Below are 19,615 nucleotides of genomic sequence, written 5' to 3'. Positions count from 1 at the left end.
TTATTTCTTCTGTGAACTTGGGCAAGTATCTTATCTTTTCCACATCTCAGTTTCTTTATTTGGCATGGATTTGTTAAGAAGATTAAATGAGATGATCCACATAAGTACATAAAAGAGCTACTGGTACACTCAGTGTTCAGTAGATATTAGTTATTATTAGTTATTCTTCTTGTCTAGCTCCAGAGGGTATGTGGGTCACCTGGACTTCTGGACACATTCTCTCTGTACCCTGAATTTGGAGCCTCCACCCTGAAACAGAGACTCTTACCCCACCTCAGGAAAGTCAACATGGCTCTCTCATCCATGGCCACATGTGGACAGATGCTGAACATCCTGTGTGCCATGCAGGAAGCAGTGCATGAGGGCCAGGGCTGCCGACTTGCCCGAGTTCAAATGAGCCCAGACACACTCCATGACAACATGACAGTGGCTTGCATTTGTTTCCTCTTTCTTTGCTGCTTCCTTTTCAGTAAAACACTAGTACAAACCAGACCACTGTATAACAAGGAAATTTCTAGGGCTTCATATAGTTGATTATTTTTTACATGTACATGTATCTATTCTTTTTCAAGTTCTTTTTGCATTTAGGTTATTAAAGAATATTCGTTCCTTAAATGTTATCTGATCAGATCAAAGTTCAATACCAATACTTGGAATTGGATAGTATTTTGCAATGTGTTGTGATCAATGTAGCCCGTGAAAACAGCTTTGTGATGAACTTCTTGAAGTGAGTATCAAGAAATTGTTATCTTATTGCTGTTTCTAATTCTGAGACTGCATTGGCTGGAGGACGTTAGGCAAATTACCTCCTTCTTGGATTTAGGCCTTCCCCAAAATAATCTCTGAAAAATAGTATTCATTGCTACTCTACTGTCAGAGAAGATCTAAAAGCACTACAAGAGTTGCCCCCAAACAGTAGGTGAATGCAAGGAAATAAAAACGCTTTCCGATTTGGTAATTTCTCAAAACCGTCTCTCTGTGTTTCCATGATAAACTAATTAATAAAGAACTTGGATGACTTTCTGGAATCAAAAACAAAATTCAGAAAGATTATCCTATTGTACAAGGAATGACATTGTTTAAATAGGGATTTACTTTCAGGGTAGGATAACTTTAGGTGGGTATTATTTTGTTAAAATTTTTCTGTGACCGGAATTAAGATTGCAGAGTGCAAATCTCAAGTTATCCTTAGAACCCTCCACAAGGATGTCAGTGATTTCATAACTCTCATTCAAGTCTTCTTGAATCTTTGGCTAATCAAAATAACACAAATTTGTCCAATCTCAGAACGCCCTGAGAATTCCAATACAAATATTTTTTATTGAAATATACTTGACATATAACATTGCAATTTGATACATTTATATACTGTAATATGATTAGCATTGGAGCAACAGTTAACACCTCTATCATGTTACATATTTATCCTTTCTTTTTGGTGATTGGAATAATTAAGTTCTAGTCTCTTAGCGAGTTTGATGATTATAATACAATATTGTTGTCTATATTCACTATACTGTGCATAAGACATCTAAGGCTTATTCACTACTTGTTGCAGGTTTGTACCCTTAGACAACATCTGTCCTAATATAAATATTTCTGAAAGCATTCTTCACCACAGATGATGGACTGTCTTGTTAATAAGGGAACAGTTATAATAGCAAGTGATATCCTAGCATATCTCTTTGTAATTTATAAGTAAGTTATTTTATATACCTTACCTCATTTAATCCTCACAATATTGTGAAATAGTTATAGGAGACATAACTATCTCAATTTTTATACATGAGAGGAGAAAAAGAAGAAGAGGAATCAGTAGAGATGACAGAGAATATCCACTCATCCGTTTATTCATCTATTCATTCAACAACTACTAGTGAATAATCATATGTGCCAATCACTGGGAGTATATGGCAATAGACCAAATCTTTACAAACCTATAGCTTAATGGAAGTGACTGAGAGTTGAGATAATAACAATAAAATAATATAAATGTTGTGATATGGACCTCTGAGATCAAAGAGCAGAGAGCCCTACTTGAAAGTTTGGAGAAGGCCTCCTTAAGGAACTTACATTTTAGCTAATGTATAAGGGATGAGTAAGGAGTTAGCTAGATGAAGGGGAAGTGGGTTGAGTACTCCTGTGGGATAGAACATCATGTCTCAAGGAACAGAGTCGAGTTAAGACAAATAGAACTTATCAAGAAATAAAAAAAAAAAAAATTTGGCATGATGAGTATAAAATGCAAGATGGAAAAGAGATGAGGCTAGAGAGACAAAGGACCAAACTCATATAGGACCTTGTAATTTATTTTAAGAGAAATGACAAGACAAAAACGAGGGCAGCATGGAAAATCTAGGATAGTAAGATATTTTGAAGGTCAAAGGCCAGGGAGAGCTTTAGGAATATAGTCAATCACACTAATCCTATAAAGGAGCTAAAGAATGAGAGAACTGACAGTAGGTCATTTGAGACATCATGGATGATGGTAACACCTTCAGTTTGATGTTAGAGGTGTAACACAAGCTCCATGTATGATTGAGAGACAAGGAAATAGAGGCAAAGTACATGTAGACTATGGTTTGAAAAAGTTCAATTCCTCTATTGCTAGAGTTGGTAGCAGGGTCAAAGGAAGTTTTTTCAAGGTAGAAATTTTTAAATATCTTTGAAGGCAGAGGGGAAAGGTTGGGTAAAAAGGGAGGACTTAAAGATGTCATGAACTCATTGAAGATTAAGGAAGTAGTAATATACAGCATGGTGACTATAGTTAATAATATTGTATTGCACATTTGAAAGTTTCTCAGAGAGTGGATCTTTTTTTTTCCCCATATCTGCTTTTTTTTTTTTAACATCTTTATTGGAGTATAATTGCTTTAGAATGTTGTGTTAGTTTCTGCTGTATAACAAAGTGAATCAGCTATATGTATACATATATCACCATATCCCCTCACTCTTACGTCTACCTCTTACACTCCATATCCCACCCCTCTAGGTGGTCACAAAGCACCAAGCTGATCTCCCTGTGCTAGGCGGCTGCTTCCCTCTACCTACCTATTTTACATTGCGTAGTGTATATATGTCAGTGCCATTCTCTCACTTTGTCCCAGCTTACCCTTCCCCCTCCCCGTGTCCTCAGGCCATTCTCTACATCTGCATCTTTATTCCTGTCCCACTTCTAGGTTCTTCAGAAACTTTTTTTTTTTTTTTTTTAGATTCCATATATATGTGTTAGCATACAGTATTTCTTTTTCTCTTTCTGACTTACTTCACTCTGTATGACAGACTCTAGGTCCATCCACCTCACTACAAATAACTCAGTTTTGTTTCTTTTTATGCTGAGTAATATTCCATTGTATATATGTGCCGCATCTTCTTTATCCATTCATCTGTCAATGGACACTTAGGTTGCTTCCATGTCCTGGATATTGTAAATAGTGCTGCAATGAACACTGTGGTACATGACTCTTTTTTTTTTTTTTTAACATCTTTATGGAGTTAAATGGCTTCACAATGGTGTGTTAGTTTCTGCTTTATAACAAAGTGAATAAGCTATACATATACATATATACCCATATCTCCTCCCTCTTACGTCTCCCTCCCACCCTCCCTATCCTGTGCCTCTAGGAGGTCACAAAGCACCGAGCTGATCTCCCTGTGCTATGTGGCTGCTTCCCACTAGCTATCTATTTTATATTTGGTAGTATATGTAAGTCCATGCCACTACATGACTCTTTTTGAACTATGGTTTTCTCAGGGTATATGCCAAGTAGTGGGATTGCTGGGTCATATGGTAGTAATATTTTTAGTTTTTTAAGGAACCTCCATACTGTTCTCCATAGTGGCTGTATCAATATACATTCCCACCAACAGTGCAAGAGGGTTCCCTTTTCTCCACACCCTCTCCAGAATTTATTGCTTGTAGATTTCTTAATGATGGCCATTCTGACTGGTGTGAGGTAATACCTCATTGTAGTTTTGATTTGCATTTCTCTAATGATTAGAGATGTTGAGCATTCTCTCATGTGTTTGTTGGCAATCTGTATATCTTCTTTGGAAAAGGTCTATTTAGATCTTCTGCTCATTTTTGGATTGGGTTGTTTGTTTTTATGATATTGAGCTGCATGAGCTGCTTGTATATTTTGGAGATAAATTCTTTGTCAGTTGCTCATTCTGAAGGTTGTCTTCTCATCTTCTTTATCGTTAACTTTGCTGTGCAAAAGCTTTTAAGTTTCATTAGGTCCCATTTGTTTATTTTTGTTTTTATTTCCATTTCGCTAGGAGGTGGGTCAAAAGGGATATTGCTGTGATTTATGTCATAGACTGTTCTGCCTCTGTTTTCCTCTAGGAGTTTTATAGTGTCTGGCCTTACATTTAGGTATTTAATCCATTTTGAGTTTATTTGTGTGTATGGTGTTAGGGAGTGTTCAAATTTCATACTTTTACATGTACCTGTCCAGTTTTCCCAGCACCACTTATTGAAGAGGCTGTCTTTTCTCCATTGTATATTCTTGCCTCCTTTGTGAAAGACAAGGTGACCACATGTGCATGGGTTTATCTCTGGGCTTTCTATCCTGTTCCATTGATCTATATTTCTGTTTTTGTGCCAGTACCATACTGTCTTGATTACTGTAGTTTTGTAGTATAGTCTGAAGTCAGGGTGCCTGATTCCTCCAGCTTCGTTTTTCTTTCTCAAGATTGCTTTGGCTATTCGGGGTCTTTTGTGTTTCCATACAAATTGTGAAATTTTTGTTCTAGTTCTGTGAAAAATGCCATTGGTAGTTTGATAGGGATTGCATTGAATCTGTAGATTGTTTTGGGTAGTATAGTCATTTTCACAATGTTGATTCTTCCAATCCAAGAACATGGTATATCACTCCATCTGTTTGTATCATCTTTCATTTCTTTCATCAGTGTCTTATAGTTTTCTGCATACAGGTCTTTTTTCTCCTTAGGTAGGTTTATTCCTAGGTATTTTATTCTTCTTGTTGCAGTGGTAAATGGGAGTGTCTCCTAAATTTCTCTTTCAGATTTTCCATCATTAGTGTATAGGAACGCAAGTGATTTCTGTGCATTAGTTTCGTATCCTGCTACTTTATCAAATTCATAGATTAGCTCTAGTAGTTTTCTGGTAGCATCTTTAGGATTCTCTATGTATAGTATGATGTCATCTGCAAACAATGATGGTTTTACTTCTTCTTTTCTGATTTGGATTCCTTTTATTTCTTTTTCTTCTCTGATTGCTCTGGCTAAAACTTCCAAAACTATATTGAATAGTAGTGGTGAGAGTGGGAAAGCCTGTCTTGTTCTGGATTTCAGTGGAAATGGTTTCAGTTTTTCACCATTGAGAATGATGTTGGCTGTGGATTTGTCATATATGGCCTTTACTATGTTGAGATAAGTTCCCTCTATGCCTACTTTCTGGAGAGTTTTTATAATAAATGTGTGTTGAATTTTGTCAAAAGCTTTTTCTGCACCTATTGACATGATCATATGGTTTTTATCCTTCGATTTGTTAATATGGTGTATCACACTGATTGATTAGCATATACTGAAGAATCCTTGCATCCCTGGGATAAACCCCACTTGATCATGGTGTATGATCCTTTTAATGTGCTGTTGGATTCTGTTTGCTAGTTTTTTTTTGAGGATTTTTACATCTATGTTCATCAGTGATATTGGTCTGTAGTTTTCTTTTTTTTGTGACATCTTTGTCTGATTTTGGTATCAGGGTGATGGTGGCCTCGTAGAATGAGTTTGGGTGTGTTCCTACCTTTGCTATATTTTGGAAGAGTTTGAGAAGGATAGGTGTCAGCTCTTCTCTAAATGTTTGATAGAATTCGCCTGTGAAGCCATCTGGTCCTGGGCTTTTGTTTGTTGGAAGACCTTTAATCACAATTTCGATTTCTGTGCTTATGATTTGTCTGTTTATATTTTCTATTTCTTCCTGGTTCAGTCTTGGAAGGTTGTGCTTTTCTAAGAATTTATCCATTTCTTCCAGGTTGTCCATTTTATTGGCATATACTTGCTTGTAGTAATCTCTCATGATCCTTTGCATATCTGCAGTGTCAGTTATTACTTCTCCTTTTTCATTTCTAATTCTGTTGATTTGAGTCTTCTCACTTTTTTTCTTAATGAGTCTGGCTAATGGTTTATCAATTTTCTTTATCTTCTCAAGAACCATCTTTTAGTTTTTTTGATCTTTGCTATTGTGTCCTTCATTTCTTTCTTTTCTAAAAATTTATTTATTTATTTATTTATTTTTGGCTGCTTTAGGTCTTCATTGCTGCGTGCTCTAGTTGCGGCGAATGGGGGCTACTCTTTGTAGTGGTGCGCAGACTTCTCATTTCGGTGGCTTCTCTTGTTACGGAGCACGGGCTCTAGGAGAACAGGCTTCAGTATTTGCAGCACACGGGCTCAGTAGTTGTGGTGCACGGGCTTAGTTGCTCCATGGCATGTGGGATCTTCCCGGACCAGTGCTCGAACCCATGTCCTCTGCTTTGGCAGGCGGATTCTTAACCATTGTACCACCAGGGAAGTCCTTCATTTATTTCTGATCTGATCTTTATGATTTCTTCCCTTCTGCTAACTTTGGGGGGGGGTTTTGTTCTTCTTTCTCTAATTGCTGTAGGTGTAAGGTTAAGTTGTTTATTTGAGATTTTTCTTGTTTCTTGAGGTAGGATTGTATTGCCATAAACTTCCCTCTTAAAACTGCTTTTGCTGCATCCCAAGGTTTTGGGTCATTGTGTTTTCATTGTCATTTGTTTCTAGGTATTTTTTGATTTCCTCTTTGATTTCTTCAGTGATCTCTTGGTTATTTAGTAACGTATTGTTTAGCCTCCATGTGTTTGTATTTTGTACAGATTTTTTCCTGTAATTGATATCTAGTCTCATAGCATTGTGGTCGGAAAAGATACTTGATACGATTTCAATTTTCTTAAATTTACCAAGGCTTGATTTGTGACCCAAGACATGATCTATCCTGGAGAATGTTCCATGAGCACTTGAGAAGAAAGTGTATTCTGTTGTTTTTGGATGGAATGTCCTATAAATATCAATTAAGTCCATCTTGTTTAATGTCTCATTTAAAGCATGTGTTTCCTTATTTATTTTCATTTTGGATAATCTGTCCATTGGTGAATGTGCAGCGTTAAAGTCCCTGACTATTATTGTGTTACTGTCGATTTCCGCTTTTATGGCTGTTAGCATTTGCCTTATGTATTGAGGTGCTCCTCTGTTGGGTGCATAAATATTTACAATTGTTATATCTTCTTCTTGGATTGATCCCTTGATCATTATGAAGTGTCCATCTTTGTCTCTTGTAATAGTCTTTATTTTAAAGTCTATATTGTCTGATATGAGAATTGCTAATCCATTTTTCTTTTGATTTCATTTTGCATGGAATATCTTTTTCCATCCCCTCACTTTCAGTCTGTATGTGTCACTAGGTCTGAAGTGGGTCTCTTATAGACAGCATATATACAGATCATGTTTTTGTATCCATTCAGCCAGTCTATGTCTTTTGGTTGGAGCATTTAATCCATTTACATTTAAGTTAGTTATTGATATGTGTGTTCCTATTACCATTTTCTTAATTGTTTTGGGTTTGTTATTGTAGGTCTTTTCCTTCTCTTGTGTTTCCTGCCTAGAGAAGTTCCTTTTGGATTTGCTGTAAAGCTGGTTTGGTGGTGATGAATTCTCTTAGGTTTTGCTTGTCTGTAAAGGTTTTAATTTCTCCGTCAAATCTGAATTTCAGGTCCTTGCTGGGTAGAGTAATCTTGGGTTAGTTTTTTCTCTTTCATCACTTTAAATATGTCCTGACACTCCTTTCTGGCTTGCAGAGTTTCTGCTGAAAGATCCGCTGTTAACCTTTCATCACTTTAAATATGTCCTGACACTCCTTTCTGGCTTGCAGAGTTTCTGCTGAAAGATCCACTGTTAACCTTTCATCACTTTAAATATGTTCTGACACTCCTTTCTGGCTTGCAGAGTTTCTGCTGAAAGATCCGCTGTTAACCTTATGTTATGTTAACCATAACATTCCCTTGCATGTTATTTGTTGATTTTCCCTTGCTGCTTTTAATATTTTTTCTTTGTATTTAATTTTTGATAGTTTGATTAATATGTGTCTTGGCGTGTTTCTCCCTGGGTTTATCCTTTATGGGATTCTCTGTGCTTCTTGGACTTGATAATTTCCTTTCCCATATTAAGGAAATTTTCAACTATAATCTTGTCAAATATTTTCTCAGTCCCTTTCTTTTTGTCTTCTTCTTCTGGGACCCCCTATAATTCGAATGTTGGTGTGTTTAATGTTGTCCCAGAGGTCTCTAAGACTGTCCTCAATTCTTTTCATTCTTTTTTCTTTATTCTGTTCTACAGTAGTAATTTCCACCATTTTATCTTCCAGGTCACGTATCCATTCTTCTGCCTCAATTATTCTGCTATTGATTCCTTCTAGAGAATTGTTAATTTCATTTACTGTGTTGTTCATCATTGTTTGTTTTCTCTTTAGTTCTTCTAGATCCTTGCTAAACATTTCTTGTATTTTCTCCATTCTGTTTCTGAGATTTTGGATCATCTTTACTATCATTAGTCTGAATTCTTTTTCAGGTAGACTGCCTATTTCCTCTGCATTTGTTTGGTCTGGTGGGGTTTTACCTTGCTCCTTCATCTGCTGTGTGTTTCTCTGTCTTCTCATTTTGCTTAACTTACTGTGTTTGGGGTCTCCTTTTCGCAGGCTGCATGTTCGTAGTTCACGTTGTTTTTGGTATCTGCCCCCAGTGGGTAAGGTTGGTTCAGTGGGTTGTGTAGGGTTCCTGGTGGAGGGGACTGGTCCCTGGGTTCTGGTGCATGAGGCTGGATCTTGTCTTTCTGGTGGCCAGGACTGCATCTGGTGGTGTGTTTTGGGGTGTCTGTGAAATTATGATTTTAGGCAGCCTCTCTGCTAATGTGTGGGGTTGTGTTCCTGTCTTGCTAGTTGTTTGGCATGGGGTGTCCAGCACTGGAGCTTGCTGGTCGTTGAGTGGAACTGGGTCTTAGCATTGAGATGGAGATCTCTGGGAGGGCTTTCGCTGATTGATACTACATGGGGCCAGGAGGTCTCTGGTGGCCCAATGTCCTGAACTCAGCTCTCCCACCTCAGAGGCTCAGGCCTGACACCCAGCCAGAGCACCAAAACTCTCTCAGCCACATGGCTCAGAAGAAAAGGGCGGAAAAAAAGAAAGAAAAATAAAATAATATTAAAAAAATAGAATAGAATAATATATTAAAATAAAAAATGAAAAAAAATTATTAAAATTAAAAAGTTTAAAAAGTAATTTAAGAAAAGAAGAGAGCAACCAAACCAATCAACAAATCCACCAATGATAACAAGCACTAAAAAACTGTAGTAAGATAAACATAAAATTCAGAAACTAGTCTGTTGCATACAGCAAACCCCAAGTCTTCAGTTCCTCCCAAAGTTCATGGCCTCAATTTTGGGATGATTCATTGTCTATTCAGGTATTCTACAGATGCAGGGTACATCAAATTGATTGGGGAGATTTAATCCGCTGCTCCTGAGGCTGCAAGGAAAAATTTCCCTTTCTCTTCTTTGGTCGCACAGCTCCTGGGGTTCAGCTTTGGATTTGGCCCCGCCTCTGCGTTGTAGGTCGCCCTCTGGTGTCTGTTCTTCACCCAGACAGGAGGGGGTTAAAGGAGCGGCTATTAGGGGGCTCTGGCTCACTCAGGACGGGAGGGAGGGAGGGGTACAGAATGCAGGGCAAGCCTGCAGCTGCAGAGGCCAGAATGACGTTGCAACAGCCTGAGGCACACAGTGTGTCCTCCTGGGGAAGCTGTCCCGGGATCACGGGACCCTGGCCGTGGCAGGCTGCACAGGCTCCCGGGAGGGGAGGTGTGGATAGTGACCTGTGCTTGCACACAGGCTTCTTGGTGGCTGCAGCAGCAACGTTAGCATCTCATGCCCATCTCTGGGGTCCACGCTGATAGCCATAGCTTGTGCCCATCTCTGAAGCTTGTTTAGGTGGTGCTCTGAGTCTCCTCTCCTCATGCCCTCTGAAACAATGGTCTCCTGATTCTTAGGCAGGTCCAGACTTTTTCCTGGACTCCCTCCCAGCTAGCTGTGGCGCACTAGCCCCCTTCAGGCTGTGTTCACACAGCCAACCCCAGTCCTCTCCCTGGGATCTGACCTCTGAAGCCTGAGCCTCAGCTCCCAGCCCACATCCACCCTGGCGGGTGAGCAGACAAGCCTCTCAGGCTGGTGAGTGCTGGTCAGCACCAATCCTCTGTGCGGGAATCTCTCCGCTTTGCCCTCTGCACCCCTGTTGCTGCGCTCTCCTCCATGGCTCTGAAGCTTCCCCTCTGCCCATCCCCCCATCTCCACCACTGAAGGGGCTTCCTAGAGTGTGGAAACTTTTCCTCCTTCACAGCTCCCTCCCAGAGGTGCAGGTCCCATCTCTATTTTTTGTCTCTGTTTTTTCTTTTTTCTTTTTTCTTTTACCCTACCCCAATACATGGGGATTTTCTTGCCTTTTGGGAAGTCTGAGGTCTTCTGCCATAGTTCAGTAGGTGTTCTGTAGGAGTTGTTCCACATGTAGATATATTTTTGATGTATTTGTGGGGAGGAAGGTGATCTCCATGTCTTACTCCTCTGCCATCTTGAAGGTCCTTCCCAAGAGTGGATCTTAGAAGTTCTCATCATAGGAAAAATTTTTTCTAACTATGTACAGTGACAGATGTCAACTAGACTTATTGTGGTGATCATTTTGCACTATATACAAGTATCAAATCATTATGCTATAGACCTGAAACAAATTTTGTATTATATGTCAATTATATCTCAATTTAAAAAGATTAAGGGAGTGAGATACACAGGAAGAGTTATAATGAAATGCTCCAGTAAGCAAGAAGGCTCAGAAAAAGACCTATGTGCATATTTTTAAAGCCCAAGTACCAAAGCCAATCCTACTCATTGCCCTCTCCCTGGCTACTTAATCTAATAATAACATTCCCAAAAAGTTTTGTCTTTTTATCACTTGGTCTATCTGTAGTGGGACACTTTCCTGTTGGACCCAATTCACTTATCTTCATCTTTGAGATGATGTCAAGATAATGTTAAGAATTGTTAAGTCACATATCCTTGGAATATGGAAAGACAACATAGAAAATAAATTCTGGCTAATGAATATACTCTTCTCCATTCCTGTGAAAAGGGGAGGTGCTCATATGCAATAAATGGGTGTGGAAAGGTCTCCAGAATTTGAAGTGAGGTGAGTCAGACTATTTTCTTTCATCATTGCAGCAACCAAAATGGAGAGTTCTCAGATCATCATTTTCCATTAGGACATCATCAACCTTTCATCAAAAAGTAGAGACCTTTTACAAGCACTGGCAAGAAAACTAAGCCACCTAATACTTTTTCCCCATGCCACCAACCCGACAAAAAATGGGGTGATGGGGCTTTTCTTAGACATTTCAAGGGATTATTGAGCCAGATACCCTGAAGATCCCATCCCAAAGTGTTTCAGGACCTCCTACACCTATAGGTACAGATTCTTCTAGTCCTGCTATGAAAAAGTAGACAATAAATCTATGCCTTTAGCAGGCCATAGAAAAAGGCTATTGGAAAGAAAATTGGTTTATTTGCAGATGCTGCAAAGCTGGGCAGTAGAACTCATCCAGAAGCTTCATTCAGTACTCTAAATAGGGACTTCCCTGGTGGCACAGTGGTTAAGAATCCCGTTAACCAATGCAGGGGACATGGGTTTGAGCCCTGGTCCAGGAAGATCCTGCATGCCGCAGAGCAAATAAGCCCGTGCGCTACAGCTACTGATCCTGTGCTCTAGAGCCCGTGAGCCACAACTACTGAGCCCACACGCCTAGAGCTGGTGCTCCACAACAAGAGAAGCCATTGCAGTGAGAAGCCTGTGCACCGCAACAAAGAGTAGCCCCTGCTCACTGCAACTAGAGAAAGCCCACGAGCAGCAACAAAGACCCAACGCAGCCAAAAATAAATAAATTTATTAAAATAAAAATACTCTAAATATCCTCAACGTACTCAAGAACTGGGCCAAGACCAATAGTGTGAAATTTAACTGGCACAAAGATTAATTCCTAGGGGTGGGGATTAAGAGGTACAAACTACTATGTATAAGACAAATAAATAAGCTATAAGAATATAAGAATATATTGTACAGCACAGGGAATATAGCCATTATTTTATAATAACTCTAAATGGAGTATAATCTATAAGAATTTTGAATTACTATGTTGTACACCTGAAACTTATATAATATTGTAAATTAACTATACTTAAGTTTTTTTTAAAAAGATTAATTTTTGCATCTAGGTTAAATACCATGAGTGCATACGAAAAAAGTAGAGGCGAAGATCTGGGTTTTTTAGCTGACCACAAGTTTAAGATGAGCAGCATAGCTAATAACAACCTCTAATGCCACTTTAGGCATACTAAAGAAGTGTTTTCACTGAGAGAGCAAAGTATCTCCCTATACCCTTTACAGATAAGCCCCATTCTGAAGTGCTTTATTCCAGTTTAAGTGTAACAACTCTACTGTGTGCAAGCACAGGGCAGCCATGATCAGCTTTACATAGAAATTTACAGTATGCAAGTCTTTGACACATACTCTGATGCTGATTTTGATCCCCATAATCATCCTGTGAGATAAATGTTATTATAACAGTCTTAATAGATTGAAGTGCTGAAATTGAGTGACATTAAGTGCCTTGATCAAAGTAGCATGGTTAATAAGTGGCAGAGCCAGGTCATTGACTCCTAGACCTCCATTCTTTCATCTGTATCATCCTGTAACAACTGTGATGTTTGATCAGGGGAGACAAGATTTGATGGTTCATGTTTACACTCTTCAAACATTGGAAGGACCATCATATGAGAAAGCTATTAGACTTAATATTTTTTTAAAATTTTATTGAAGTATAGTTGATTTACAATGTTGTGTTAGTTTTAGGTGTACAGCAAAGTAATTTAGTTATATATATATACATATATTCTTTTTTAGATTATTTTCCATTATAGGTTATTATAAGATATTGAGTATAGTTTCATGTGCTATATAGTAGGTCCTTGTGGGTTATCTATTTTTAAATTTTTATTGAAGTATAGTTGATTTATAATGTGTTAATTTCAGGTGTACAGCAAAGTGAATCAGTTATATATATATCTCACTCTTTTTTTTTTTCTTTTTAGAATCTATTCCCATATAGGCCACTACAGAGTACTGAGTAGAGTTCCCTGTGCTATACAGCAGGTTCTTACTAGTTATCTATTTTATATATAGTAGTGTGTCTATGTTAATCCCAAACTCCTAATCCATCCTTCCTCTACACCCTTTCCACTTTGGTAACCGTAAGTTTGTTTTCGAAGTCTGTGAGTCTGTTTCTGTTTTGTAAATAAGTTCATTTGTATCATTTTTTGTAGATTTCACATTTAAGAGATATATTATATTCGTCTTTCTCTGTCTGACTTACTTCACTTAGTGTGATTATCTCTAGGTCCATTCATATAGACTTACTCTTAAATGAGACAGCGAATAGATGTTAAGAGAACCAGGTATCAGCAAAGGCTGGGTGACTGTTACTAAAGGAGTAGAAAGCTGAAGAATGAGAATGTAAGACAGAGCTGATATAACTAAAAGGAGTCAGTAGACTAAACTGAAGTTCCTAATAAATCTTGGATTTTTTTTAAGCTTCAGAGAAAATTCCTGAACAAGAGTATGCAAATTTTTCCTTTACTCTCATTTTTTTAAATAAACCTCTATTTTTATTATGAAAGTAGAAGTGGAAAAAAGAGAGGGAGGATGCATTAACAATGACACTGGAAAAGGAACCACTGATAGTGCCATCTGCCTAAAACTGTAGTATCGTATCTACAAAGCCTTTTATGGAACATGCCAATTATTCCCACTCTGTGTGAATTAACAACAGGGAGTAAAGGATGAGAGGCTAATCTTTTCCCAAGTTAATGTTTGGATCTAATGGTGCTATATCCTCCCACACTCTTCAAAGTCATTCTAATCCTTCAAAATATCATATAAAATGCCAAGTCGGTGTTTGCTCTCTCTACCTAACCCCAGTAATGGAGGATGTCAAGAAGTGAGAGAGTGGCATGGACATATGTACACTACCAAACGTAAAATAGATAGCTAGTGGGAAGCAGCCACACAGCACAGGGAGATCAGCTCTGTGCTTTGTGACCACCTAGAGGGGTGGGATAGGGAGGGTGGGAGGGAGGCTCAAGAGGGAGGGGGTATGGGGATATATGTATACATATAGCTGATTCACTTTGTTATACAGCAGAAACTAACACAACAATGTAAAGCAATTATACTCCAATAAAGATGTTAAAAAAAAAAAAAAGAAAAAGAAAAGAAAGTAGAAAAAAATACCGAACTAGCAGTCAGAAACTTTGCTTCTAATTCCAGGTCTGCTGGATACTGCCTGACTGGCCTTGGGCCAGTGGGGCTATTGAAGCCTGTGGCACCTCATATAGAATTTATGAGCATATACTGTGTAATATGGTTTAAGAGTACATGCTTTATTTAGCATCAGACAGACCTGATTTTCAGCAATTCCCTGCCACTTAGAAGTGTCTCACCTTGAGCATTTTACTACGTTCCTCTAACTTCAGTCCCTTCATATGCTAAAGTTACAAGTATGAAAATGCATGTGATATAGTTATATAAATTACCAGTGAAGGGGGTCACTGGTCATAATCTCTATATTTTGGGGAAAGCAGATTTCAAAAGCTTCAAACAAAGTTAGATGGAATGCAATAAAGTGCAGTTGGAAGAGAGAGAATGAGTGGATCAAGAAAGATGGAAGCTAACAAGACATTCCTGACACTGCAGTAGCATATCACTCAGTTGAGTAAGGAAAGAAGGGCATATAGAAGGATATATATGGCTCACACATTGCCTTTCTAATATTTATACGCTGTAGGCTCAGACCTAACAGCGTATAAATAAAAGATGAGAGACGGGGCACATAACCAAGACAATTTTACTTTTTTTTTTTTTTTTTTTTAGCTGCACCACACAGCTTGCAGGATCTTAGTTCCCCAACCAAGGATCAAACCCGGGCCCACAGCAGTGAAAGCACCGAATCCTAACCAGTGTAATTCCCTTTTTTGTACACACTTTTTTTCCAAGACAATTTTAAAACAGTGGCACAAACCTCCCAGAATAGAGTCATAAGAGCCCAGAATGAACTAAAGTGTGTGACAAAAAATTCTGAAGCAAGAAAAAAGACTACTTTGTGTTTTTGGTTTTTGTTTGTTTAAAGAAGACTAAGAAGGAAAGAATAAGAGCCTCATTTCTTGGGGATAATAGTGTCATGATAACTTTTATGGTAGAGAAACCTGAGTTTCTCAGGCTCTGTTTTGCTTTCCTCCAATTTCTGTCAATAATATTTATTGAACACTTGCTATGTGGCAGGTCTTGTACCAAATGTTGAGCCTTTCATAATAAGGAGATATAACCTCTTCTATCAAGAAGTTGACAGTCCAATAAGAAGATAGGCATGCAAATAAATAAATGTAAAATATAAAATATACTAATTTATATTAATAGAGGTGAGTACAAAACCCAGGGGAAATATAACAAAAAACAACAACAAAAAAAAAAACCAAATCTGCCTGGAGGCTCTAGAGGACGATTCACAGAAAGAATAGCATTTAGACAGAGACATCTCAGATGAAATGCGGTACAAACCGAAAAGGGTAACACAGATAAAAGATAATAATATACTCAAACTTCCTGTCATTTTAAATGAGTTTAGCTCTATTGACCCTGGTGAACTCTTTCAGTTTGCTAAAAAACATTTACTAAGATTTTATAATGCCCAGCAAATTTTGGAGACAGTAGAGAACCAGAGAAATTCCAGAAGACTAAAAATTGATAAATATTATTTAGATTTTCAGTTTTAAGAGGGAGGATTCAATGACAGACAATGTTGTGGATTATTTGAAAGAACAGGCTCTGAATTTAGACTGCTAAGATTGTCAATAGAATTCTGGCGTTACTCCTTACCTTGGTTAAGATTGTGTGATCTTATCCAAGCTATTGAGCATCTCTGTTCTTCAGTTTCCTCATCTATAAAATGTGAGACTAAGACTATATATTCAAAGAAATTGTAGTGAGGATTACAGAGAAAATGGTTGGAAGAGTACCTGGTATATGGTAAGCTCTCAATATTATGAGCTGCTTTGTAATTCTACACACTAGACCAAACTGGTTGGCCTCAATCACACAAAAGATTCCAAAATAGAAGGCTTAAAAGACTCAGCATTGAAAAAGAAGTGGTGATATTTTGGGACCAGAGTGGGTTCACTAATAACATGTCATTTCTGACCCCCACACATTTCCTGTTTTGGCGTATGTGTTTGGCTGACATGGAAGAGGGATTTTGTAGACCTAGCACACATGGAATTTACCAAGGAATTTTGCCATCCTTGGAAACAAAGGTGGAAAAATACAGACAGGTATACCGGTTGATGATTTGATTAGGCACATCCATGACTAAGTGTTGATTAAAGGATCTTACCAATTACCAGGAGAGGAGTATACACACAGAAGGCTTTGATATACACACGGAGGAGGAACTATGCTAGACACTAGGAAAACAAAGAAAAGCATATTCCCATTCTCAAGGAGGTTGCAGTAGATGAGGGAAAATAGATGTTTATACAAATATTATAATAGCATATATATACTGTATATACTATATTATACAGTGTGTCTATACTATATATACTTTAATAACTATATATAAATATATATATATACACTATAATAACAAATATATATCCAGTATCATATGGCTTAGGTGACTGCAGGAAGGCAAAGAGGTCCCAGTGAGGAAGATACTTGAACTAGTTTTGAAGGCTGGTTTTTTGGCCTTGATAAATGATTTTTGTTTTTTTTAAAACATCCTTATTGGAGTATAATTGCTTTACAATGGTGTGTTAGTTTCTGCTCTATAACAAAGAGAATCAGCTATACATATACATATATCCCCATATCTCCTCCATCTTGCGTCTCCCTCCCATCCTCCCTATCCCACCTATCCCACCCCTCTAGGTGGTCACAAAGCACAGAGCTGATCTCCCTGTGCTATGCGGCTGCTTCCCACTGGCTATTTTACATTTGGTAGTATTTATTAGTCCATGCCACTCTCTCAGTTCGTCCCAGCTTACCCTTCCCCCTCCCCACGTCCTCAAGTCCATTCTCTACGTCTGTGTCCTTATTCCTGTCCTGCCCCTAGGTTCTTTATAACGATTTTTTTTTTTTTTTAGATTCCATATATATGTGTTAGCATACAGTATTTGTTTTTCTCTTTCTGACTTACTTCGCTCTGTATGACAGACTCTAGGTCCACCAACCTCACTACAAATAACTCAATTTTGTTTCTTTTTATGGCTGAGTAATATTCCATTGTATATATGTGCCACATCTTCTTTATCCATTCGTCTGTCGATGGACACTTAGGTTGCTTCCATGTTCTGGCTATTGTAAATAGAGCTGCAATGAACATTGTGGTACATGACTCTTTGAATTATGGTTTTCTCAGGGTGTATGCCCAGTTGTGGGATTGCTGGGTTGTATTGTAGTTCTATTTTTAGTTTCTTAAGGAACCTCCATACAGTTCTCCATAGTGGCCATATCAATTTACATTCCCACCAACAGTGCAAGAGGGTTCCCTTTTCTCCACACCCTCTCCAGCATTTATTGATTGTAGATTTCTTGATGATGGCCATTCTCACTGGTGTGAGGTGATACCTCCTTGTAGTTTTGATTTGCATTTCTCTAATGATTAGTGATGTTGAGCATTCTTTCATGTGTTTGGTGGCTATCTGTATATCTTCTTTGGAGAAATGTCTATTTAGTTCTTCTGCCCATTTTTGAATTGGGTTGTTTGTTTTTTGATATTGAGCTGCATAAGCTGCTTATAAATTTTGGAGATTAATCCTTTGTCAGTTGCTTCATTTGCAAATATTTTCTTCCATTCTGAGGGTTGTCTTTTCATCTTGTTTATGGTTTCCTTTGCTGTGCAAAAGCTTTTGAGTTTCATTAGGTCCCATTTGTTTATTTTTGTTTTTATTTCCTTTTCTCTAGGAGGTGGGTCAAAAAGGATCTTGCTGTGATTTATGTCATAGAGTGTTCTGCCTCTGTTTTCCTCAAAGAGTTTTATAGTGCCTCGCCTTACATTTAGGTCTTTAATCCATTTTGAGTTTATTTGTGTGTATGTGTTAGGGAGTGTTCTAATTTCATTTTTTACATGTAGCTGTCCAGTTTTCCCAGCACCATTTATTGAAGAGGCTGTCTTTTCTCCATTGTATATTCTTGCCTTCTTTATCAAAAATAAGGTGACCATGTGTGCATGGTTTTATCTCTGGGCTTTCTATCCTGTTCCATTGATCTATATTTCTGTTTTTTGTGCCAGTACCATACTGTCTTGATTACTGTAGCTTTGTAGTATAGTCTGAAGTCAGGGGGTCTGATTCCTCCAGCTCCGTTTTTCTTTCTCAAGATTGCTTTGGCTATTCAGGGTCTTTTGTGTTTCCATACAAATTGTGAAAGTTTTTGTTCTAGTTCTGTGAAAAATGCCATTGGTAGTTTGATAGGGATTGCATTGAATCTGTAGATTGCTTTGGGTAGTATAGTCATTTTCACAATGTTGATTCTTCCAATCCAAGAACATAGTATATTTCTCCATCTGTTTGTATCATCTTTCATTTCTTTCATCAGTGTCTTATAGTTTTCTGCATACAGGTCTTTTGTCTCCTTAGATAGGTTTATTCCTAGATATTTTATTCTTTTTGTTGCAGCGGTAAATGGGAGTGTTTTCTTAATTTCACTTTCAGATTTTTCATCATTAGTGTATAGGAATGCAAGAGATTTCTGTGCATTAATTTTGTATCCTGCTACTTTACCAAATTCATTGATTAGCTCTAGTAGTTTTCTGGTAGCATCTTTAGGACTCTCTATGTATAGTATCATGTCATCTGCAAACAGTGACGGCTTTACTTCTTCTTTTCTGATTTGGATTCCTTTTATTACTTTTTCTTCTCTGATTGCTCTGGCTAAAACTTCCAAAACTATGTTGAATAATAGTGGCGAGTGTGGACAACCTTGTCTTGTTCCTGATCTTAGTGGAAATGGTTTCAGTTTTTCACCATTGAGAACAATGTTGGCTGTGTGTTTGTCATATATGGCCTTTATTATGTTGAGGTAAGTTCCCTCTATGCCTACTTTCTGGTGGGTTTTTATCATAAATGGGTGCTGAATTTTGTCAAAAGCTTTCTCTGCATCATCTATTGAGATGATCATATGGTTTTTATCCTTCAATTTGTTAACATGTTTTATCACATTGATTGATTTGCATATATTGAAGAATCCTTGCATTCCTGGGAAAAACCCCACTTGATCATGGTGTATGATCCTTTTAATGTGCTGTTGGATTCTGTTTGCTAGTATTTTGTTGAGGATTTTTGCATCTATGTTCATCAGAGATATTGGCCTGTAGTTTTCTTTTTTTGTGATATCTTTGTCTGGTTTTGGTATCAGGGTGATGGTGGCCTCTTAGA

This window comes from Balaenoptera borealis, assembly GCF_965194805.1.
Source record: "Balaenoptera borealis genome assembly, chromosome: 1".
NCBI classification, from domain to species: domain Eukaryota; kingdom Metazoa; phylum Chordata; class Mammalia; order Artiodactyla; family Balaenopteridae; genus Balaenoptera; species Balaenoptera borealis.
This window is presented reverse-complemented; position numbering follows the sequence as displayed.